Source organism: Chanos chanos, chromosome 2, assembly GCF_902362185.1.
Source record: "Chanos chanos chromosome 2, fChaCha1.1, whole genome shotgun sequence".
Taxonomy (NCBI): Eukaryota; Metazoa; Chordata; class Actinopteri; order Gonorynchiformes; family Chanidae; genus Chanos; species Chanos chanos.
Window position 1 is genome coordinate 56,602,436 of NC_044496.1, and position 9,685 is coordinate 56,612,120.

Genomic DNA, 9,685 nt, shown 5'->3' on the forward strand with positions numbered 1-9,685 from the left:
TTAATGAAAATGATGTAAACAGAGAGTTGAAGAGGAAAATAGCAAGAACAATGTCCATAATGTCAGAAATGACTGTCAACGTTTTTTGTTTTTTTTTCTGATCCCACATTTTGATTCATTTGGTGGGGATTTTATCACACAGGCCAGAAATCTGGGCTGGCGTGATCAGCGCTGAGGAGTGTCTTTTATGACTTAGCATACTGCGTAATCATTAACCAACAGTTGTGTCTGATATGCTCTCAGCCATGTTAGCCTGTCGAGAAACTCACTCACGCTCTCTCCATCTCGAGTGTTTCCCTCTCTGCCCGGCCTGGAGTCGATTTACCGTCTGATTGCAGCTGTCAATGTTTTGCAGTCAGTATCAACTGGAGGGAACGTCGCTTTGTGCTAACGAGTGTTCTGAAAATTACACATTTTTGTTCTTAATGAATGTTGATAATGATCAGTCCTCGTTATTATCTTAAGAATAATAGTAATTTCTGACAGATTTATGACAAAAGAATTCCTTGGGGATTCCGTAGGGGTTATGGATTTATTTTTTTTTACAGCCTATACTGCGAACAAGGTGTTTTCTCAAGACGTCCCCATATTGGAAGATCTCTCTCTCTCTCTCTCTCTCTCTCTCTCTCTTGCTTTCTGCAGTAAGATGTTCTCTTACTGCTCCAGACTGGTTTCATGATAAGTAGATTTAAGTCAACCGACCTCCGTTATCTCCCCAATCAGAAGACCCAGACAGAAATGAACATAAATCTATCTCCGGAACTTTTCCACCGCCTGGAGGACAGTCCCTACAACCTGCAAAGCGGTTTAGAACTTATATAACCATATTCATAGATGGACAGACCTCTAAAGCTAAACAGTTCCTTTAGTGGATGTCTTTATTTCTGTTTGGTTTTTTTTTTGTTTGGTGATTCAGTATTTTCTGTACCCTTTTTACATACTCAATTCAGCTCAGTTCAGGTTTATTTTGTTTTTGACAACTAAACTGGTGTCAAAGCAGCTTTACATAGCTGCAAGAGAGCAGATGGGAACTGTGTCAGAGCAATTACTCAGACAGTAAATTGTCCGTATTTAATGACCATGTCATGTTTAAAGTTCAAAATAGATGTGGCGTATTTAGTGTCTTCAGCTTTAAGAGCCACTAGGCCAAACAGACATACCACCAGTTCTGGTTACGATGCATTACAGACTGTTGATTGGAAAAAAAAAAAAAAAACCCAGAGAAGTCAGACGTGCTCCTGGGTTTGACTGATGGAGAGCCCAGTCTGAATTGACTTCTGTGTCATTTCTGTGTCAGCTCTATCGATATTATTGGTGTGAGTAACAGTGAGTTGTGCATAGTGTTATGCATAGTCTATTAATAAGGGGTCTGAGACAGTGCAACGCGCTGGGCCTCTTCTGTGTTGCTGAAACTCACAGCTGTTACACAGAGAAGATCACATGACCCTTAATAACAGAAGTCAACATCGCCTCCACCGACTTTACTTTCGTTATTCTCCCGTTTTAATGCCAGGCACGCGGTTTGGTCTTTCGCTCCATTCAAATGCATAGAGCGCCTGCAACAATCCCACTGCAAGATAACACCCACCGACGACATGTCTGACGAATATAGAAATGCAGCTGCCTGTCCACTGCTCCACTTCATATTGATGGATATAAACTACCTTCTAGACTTCATTTGTTCTACCAGCCATTAATCCACAGCCAGCCATCTTCCATCCTAGGGCTTAGAGGCCCCTTTTCACTCTTTCCTGGTTGGAGATTGGGAACGCAATAGGGGGCAGAGAATCTTCTAGAATACCAATTGGCCTCACTGGAGGGGGTGAAGCGCAGGATCTTGATTATAGATTTTGTTTGAAATCTGTGTGTGTCCGTACGCGCGTGCGCATGTGTGTGTCTGTGTCTGTGTGAATCTGCGTGTGTGTATGTATATGTATATGTATATGTATATGTATATGTATATGTATGCATGTGTGTATGCATATGTACGTGTGTGTGTGTATGTATATGTGTGTGTGCATGTGTGTGTGTCTGTGTGAATCTACGTGTGTGTTTATGTATATATGTGTGTGTGTGTGTGTGTGTACATTTAACCGTACGTTTTCCTGTGCAGGTAAAGAATAAATAAAGCACATCAGCCCTAGCGATTGAACATAGAAGATTTTGTAACTGCATCCTGTAATCTATATGAAGTCTCCTGATTCCTGTAACTGTAAACAACAGTGAGACACAACAATAGACAAGCATTGCACTGAAATTTCCACCCAACTCTTCAAGAGCCCTACACATGTAATGGAAAACATCTCAAATCATCCAGCAATGCAACTGCTGCAGGTTCCTCTATTTTCTGTTTTTATTTATTTAGGGGTTTTTTTTCTTTTAAGAAGACTATTGTCATTCCTTTGCCTTCCTTTGGCCAGTACAGTAGCGAGAATCACCGTGCAGTTCATCAGCTTTTGTGTATTCTCTTTATTTTTGTTTCTTTTTTTTCTTTTTCTTTTTTTTCTACGGCAGTGCTTTAATTAGACCTATGCTATTTGGAGGTTAAACATAATACACCAAAGAAATAGAAACACGCTGATTTAGCCGTCGGTTACTCTCTGATTGGCCACCTGGGTATGTAAAAATGATCATGTGCATGCGTGAGAGAGAATGTATGATTACAAGATTTTTTTTTTATATATATATATTTTATCCATTTGTGCTCTGAGAATATTTAATGATCGTAACAGGTTAGAGGGGATAGATATGACTATAAATGGAGTTCAATGCAAACATTTTTGAGCATGTAAATGTCAAAGCAGACACGGCTAAAAAGAGCACGTTTCTCCTTTGTTTCTGTAGAGAGACATTTCATGAGCGTTATTTCAGGCACCTAGATGGAGAAAGATATTTGGTTTTTGTTCCTATGACAGCCGGGGTAAGTCTTCTCTTGACTTTCCTCCCGCTCATAAGAATAGCTCCGTGGTTACTATGCATGGAGAGGTGTTGCAGTGTTTGTGGGCTGCAGCACGTCTGTGTATCGGCCCTGATGCAGTGGTTTGGTTAGTGGTAAAGCTATGCGAGCTTAGCACAAGGGCAAGGGCAGTGGTCAAAATAGGGGACAGCACTGAAAGATCAATGCTGATCAGCGTAGTTTCCCCCTGTCACTCACTGATTTTTCTCCCTCTTCACTCTCTCTCTCTCTCTCTCTCTCTCTCTCTCTCTCCCTCTCTCTCTCTCACACTCTTTCTTTCTTGCTCTCTCTCACTCCCCCCCCCCACCCCCTCTCTCTGCGGCAAGCTGCCAGCAGTCCACTTCAAAACAACAACAGTGCCCCCTATTGGTCAGTCAGGGCTGCTGTCCGTGTAGGATTTGTGAAGGATTGCTGCTTTGAACCATTTCTGTGGTCATCCTTTTTATTGGTTCATTCGTCTTCTTCTAAAAAAAAAAAAAAAAAAAAAAAAAAGGAGAGAGAGAGAGAGCCATTTTTTTCAGCACATGACGTTTGACTTACCTTTGGTTGCCATAACAAGAGTATGCCCGTGACACATGGGGACTGAATCACTGCCACTCAGGGCTCGTTACTCACACACAGAGTCATCTCCCAAACACGGGAGATTCGGTGTGAAATAGTGCTTCTGAGAGAGCTGGGCAGTATTGCTATCCGGGGATGTAGGTCGTTATCTGTTATGACCACAAAGAATGACACAAATCGATGGGACAGCCTCTGTTATTTTGAGTGAGGGGTGATGATTACAAGCTTCTCGGCTCCTCTTGTGTCTTTAGAGAAAAGATGATTTGTGGAGGAAAAAGGGGGGAGTGATTGGAGTGATGTTTCAGAAAGGTCCTAAAGATGACATCGCCTGACAGCTGCGCGCGATGATGAACATCTGGATGTGCAGTGTGTGTCAGGCCGGCAGGAAAGCGTTTGACTGGCCTTTTAGGAGGTGATGATTTGAATATGCAGACGAGGAGAGCTAGAGACATGTTGTTTAACTGACACGACGGATGTCACACATGCACAATTACAGTTACACAGCAGTCCATAATGAACACCTAGATCAAGAGTTAAATGACTGATTATGATAGTGACAGATATTTTAATGGATGCATTAATCTAATTTAATCACAGCATGCAATGGTATTTCGCAGCATTTGAATAATTAAAGTTCAGAGAAAATGTAACCGTAATAACATGCAATATTACACTACATCAAATGGGCTTTTACACAAATGTTCCTGTTTGGTTTGTCATAAAACGAAACAAACAAAACAAAACCAAAAAAAAAAAAGCTCAGTATATTTGCAACACGAGCCACTGCATTTGCGTCCCCTTTGCGTGCGTGTGTGTGTGTGTGTGTGTGTGTGTGTCCCTTGATAATAGTTAATTATTGCAACCATTCTGCAGTTCATTGTGTGGCATTTTTAATTAGACCACAAAATGTCAGCATCTCTCTCTCACACACACAAAAAAAGAAGAAAAAAAGAAGTAAAAAAAAAAAAAAAGATTAATGGGATTTGGACGAATGTCTCTCCCCTTGTTCCCCGGAAGCTGTCCTAATTCCACCAGCAATTCATAATGCCTTTGATTGTTTGAGAAGGTTTTGCCTTTGAATGGTGCTACGGCTTGCCTTGTCTCACCAATCTACGGGGACCAGCTCTTAAACGGTAGTTTTGAAGCATGAAGATACACGGGGCTGGGGGCGGTTTTGGGGGGGGCTGGGCAGGAGGCCGATTAGATTCTAATAAAGCCAAACTGTGTAGGAGTGTCCTTCACACATTCTTCAATCTAGGACACGCCCATCGCCCATCCTGACACTGACACAACCACTCAGACATCAGAGGGATGTGTGCGATGAGGAGATGTTCTGCTCTGCAAATTACCTAAAAAAGTTTTAAAGAAACAGCACATGTTTATCCGCTTATCCTTTAGAGAAATAGTTTTGCCAGAGACTATACATAGACATCTACTGAGTGACAGATAGATAGACATCTATGGCTAGATAGATAGATAGATAGATAGATAGATAGATAGATAGATAGATAGATGGGTGGATGTATAGATATATAGAGAGGTAGATGTGTATGGGAGATGGAGGGAGAGAGAGAGAGAGAGAGAGAGAGAGAGAGAGAGAGAGAGGTGCAAGGAAAAATCTTTTTAAAAAAAACGAGGCTAGGCATTCTCGCTACGAATTCTTTCACTTAAGCAAACGTCTGCACATGGGAGTAAAGTGAAGAAGCTAAGCAGCTGTAATGTATGTGCATGAATATGGTTCTCTACACTCTCTCCCAGTCCGCAGCCCATCCCTCACCCGCATGTCCTCCGGTGGAGGGGCTGTGCGGCAGGGGAGCTGGGAGTCAGGTGAGTGGCCAGACAGCGTGGAGGACCAGCGAGCTTTACAGCCGGCAGTGCTTCTAATCAGCCGCGCTGATGGAGGTGATGAACAGCTTCCTTTAATAGGTTTTATGAGTTCACCAGTGGTTTGCCAGAGCTCCTGGCATTTATCTGTCTCTCTCCCGAGAGGCCGCAAATGCCTCTAAATTAATAAGCAGACAGGGGGCTGACCGGGAGACAGACTGAGGAGGTGGAACAATGGATGAACATCAGTGTGTGTGTGTCTGTGTGTCTGTGTGTGTCTGTGTATATGTATGAGAGAGACAGAGAGTGGGAGTGTGTGTGTGTGTATCTTTGTGTGAGTATCTGCGTGTGTGTCTGTGTGTGTGTGTGTGTGTTCACTGTGCACCGTGTGTGTTCACTCTCTGGATGCCCACCCTGCTCTCCAGGTGTTTGGGGGCAGGGAGACAGGGGGAAGATGAAAAGCGTCTGCTAGCAGCATGTGGCCATGCATTTTTATAGGGCACACCCAGCTCAACCTGACACTGAGTCTGGCCACGAGCCTGTGGCCATTCCAGCCTCCCACCCTCGCTTCCGCCGGTCCACGTAACTAACACACACACACACACACACATACACACATATCACACACACAGACACACACACACTTACACACCAACATGCAGACACCCAGGAATGAGCATCAAAACTTTTGCATTGGTTTTGTTTTTGTGAAATATTTAGGAGGTATTTCATTAACCTAATTTGCCATCAAATCAAATGTGTTGTTTCGTGGCTACAGATAGGGTTTAATAAAAAAATCACCCAACCTATGAAAAATAAATAAATACACAAACAAATAAATAAATATATAAATGAAGAGGAGGTTTTTTCAGACCGGAGCTCTGCTCAGTGTCATGTGTGAAAAATGATAATCCAGGGGTGTGTAGGTTTGTAAGGGACATGTGAAACAGAGAAAAATAGGTTACGGTGATGAATGTGTGCATTATTAATATTACTTCATTGGTTTTCTTTATTTCTTCCAGGGGCTTTTCTCAGATGAATTTCATTACTATCGCAGCTGACATCTAAAATTTACCTGCATGGCATGCCACCGCGTCACGGCAAGCTTAACGCACATCTGCCAGGGAGGAGCCAATATGATTTATTTATTCAAGCCAATTAAAACTTCAGAAGCAAACATACTTCAATGGGAATGTAAATACGAAACAGGAACCCCGCTATATGTGTTCAGGCACGCCAGCTTTTTATTATTCTATTTCTTTTTTTTTTTTTATGGTTTTTTTTTTTTTTTTGCTCTAAATCAAATCAAATGTTCACAAGAGTGTAGACTACAAAAGGGGAGAGCTTCAGGCTTTTGTTACCAATAAAGAAGGCTTTTCTCTTCCAAGCAAAAAAAAAAAAAAATTCTTTTCTCATCTTACACTTGTCCCTTTCTTCTCTCCATGCAATAAATGTGATTTTCAAGTTTCTTTTCAGGGATCGCGTCTCAGAAACAGAACTGCATTTACTTGACGGCCATGCTGAGGAGCACTCGCCGAATCGATTTAACCCCCCCCCCCCCCCCCCCCCCCCCCCCCCCCAGCTGTGTACGGGAGCAAAATGTTGTGGGCACAGCTTTGGTGGCTGGGGACGTCTGATTGGGTGGCATTTACAGAACTCACGAGGGACTGACGTGCCGTATTGTTCGGGAATATGGATTTGGGCACAGTTGGAAACGGCCCATATTTCAAAGATGGGCGTGAATTGGTGCAAAGTGCTGATGCATAAATGCATATAAGACAAACAAACAAACAAACAAATATATAAATACTACAAGAGCCAACGACAGCTCCTCAGCTAGTCCTACTGTATTTGTTACCTGGTTTTCTAGTGAGAAGGAATGGGCTATGTGTTCGTTGTCTATGGGGCATCCATCTTCAAGCATTATCTTGAAGTATACAGAGAGATATAAGGACAGCAGACAACAGGAGATGAAGAGATTAGCCAAAGCAATGGATGACAAAATTACATCAATTCATTTATCAGCTCCTCTAGTGCTACTACAAGCGATAAATGTCTTCCCTTTCCAGTGATCTGAATTTGATTTGAAAGTCATTGCTTAATTAAGACGACCAGAATCACGAGTGGAAAGGAACGCTTTTGAGAAGATGATTAATATCAGTGGAGACACGGATGTCAATTAGGTGCTTTTAAGAATACTAAACTGCTCTTCAACTTCACCCCTGTAAAAGAGAGTGAGAGAGAGAGAGAGAGAGAGAGAACTCCACTGCGACCTACAGCGTCAGTCGACAGTAAAATGAATGCAAAAGATTTGTATAACAAAAGTGACATATTGGCTGACTGCCAGCTATTACCAAAGAATCTGTGTTACCTCTGACACATGAAACGTGACTGTCTCACTCTCGCAGTTAATAAAATCCCCTTCACATCTCCTCGTCACGGCGGTGTCATCGGCACGCTCCAACCCGACGGACAGACTCAAGAGAAAGAGAGACAAAAGAGAAAGAGAGAGAAAGAAAGAGAGAGAGAGAGAGAGGCATTCATGTTTACAAATGACGTGTACATGGTGTCTTTTCACACTGCGAGTGGCTCTAACTGCGACTGTCGTGCTTTATTAATCTCTAAGGGCTACTCCTGGGATGTCACTTTTCTCACTACCTTCCGTCTCTCTGCGGTTGGCGGTTGCGGTTTATTTTTTTTATTCGTATTTTTTAACGTGAACTGTGTGGCAGGGCCCATTGTTGACCACTGAGGCGAAGAGAGAGGGATGCGGTAAGAATTTGTCATGTTAGCCGCAACAAAACGTACGCGCTGAGCTCAGAATGATTTATAGAGCTTATTTCTGAAAATGGTAAAAGTGAAATTAATCACGCACCCACCTGACGGGCGTCGCTCAGCTGTGATAAATGACAAGCCGTCATGTGGAGACGGTGTGTCATCCACGAGGTGTCTCCTGATCCTCTCTCTCTCTCTTCAGATGGACTGACCTGCCGCTACGCTCCACCACATGCCCCTCCGGATGCCTGTGTCGGGGGGGAGGGGGGGGACAGGCCTGGTTCACAGGGACTGGAATTGGATGGTCCAACCGAACTGATGGCGTCCGAAACAGGGGGTTGGGGAGTGGGGGGAGTTTAGTGCACTGTCAGCTTGAAGTCTTCATCCGTCTGACAGGTGGCCAAGGCAAAGGCTCCTCTCTCTGGAACTGGAGAGTGAGGAAAACAAAGTTTAAAAAAAAAGTTAAAGAAATGTGTATTGCACTTTTTTTTCCCTTCAGTCTCTGCAACTTTCGGGGAGATGCACTGTCCTTCGCATAAGGACCTTGTATGAGGATAATAAATACATATAATTTAAATGAATAGAACGGATTTTAATTGCCCAACCATTTAAAGCACTATTAACATCTCCCGTTTGAAGAGCTTCATTGCATTAGTTCAACTAGCCACTCGTTGTTTGTCAAATCCAGCCATTTATTGCCTTTGCAATAATGTATACATTAGCGTTGCTTTATTGAAAACCTGTGTTTCTCTCGTGTATTTAAAGCTGTTTGAGTGAAAAATGAGCCCAGAACAAAACCACACTAGTCAACAACCATTGTTTCTCTCTCACCACCATAAAAATAACCAATCTTTGCCCTTGACAACAGGGTAATTAATAGTGATGTTTAGCAGGTCCATTTCAACGCACCCTCTTAATCTAATTTTGTTTCCACTCTGCGATTTGTAAATGACTACAAAATAACGCACCATTTACCACTGTCCCGCTGTACGACAATGCTCGTTATTCTTCCAGCATAAATCTCTCTCTCTCTCTCTCTTTCTCTCTCTCTCTCTTTCTCTCTCTCTCTACCTGTTCTCTCTCTCTCTACCTCTCTCTCTTCTCTCTCTCTCTCTCTCTCTCTCTCTCTTTCTCTACCTGTTCTCTCTCTCTCTCTCTCTCTCTCTCTCTCTTTCTCTACCTGTTCTCTCTCTCTCTCTCTCTCCCTCTCTCTCTTTCTCTACCTGTTCTCTCTCTCTCTCTCTCTCTCTTTCTCTACCTGTTCTCTCTCTCTCTCTCTCTCTCTCTCTCTTTCTCTACCTGTTCTCTCTCTCTCTCTCTCTCTCTCTCTCTTTCTCTACCTGTTCTCTCTCTCTCTCTCTCTCTCTCTCTCTCTCTCTGTCCATCTTTCTTTCTTTTTTTTCCACGTTCCAGTTTTGCAGCTCTTCTTTTTCTTTTTTTTTCTTTTTTTTTTTTTTATGAAGAAGGGAAACAACAGCGCCCTAAATTGCAGAGCTCCAAAAAAAAAAAAAAACATTATCTACAATTATATAACTATGCAAAAAAAAAAAAAAAAAAGCATTTAAAGAT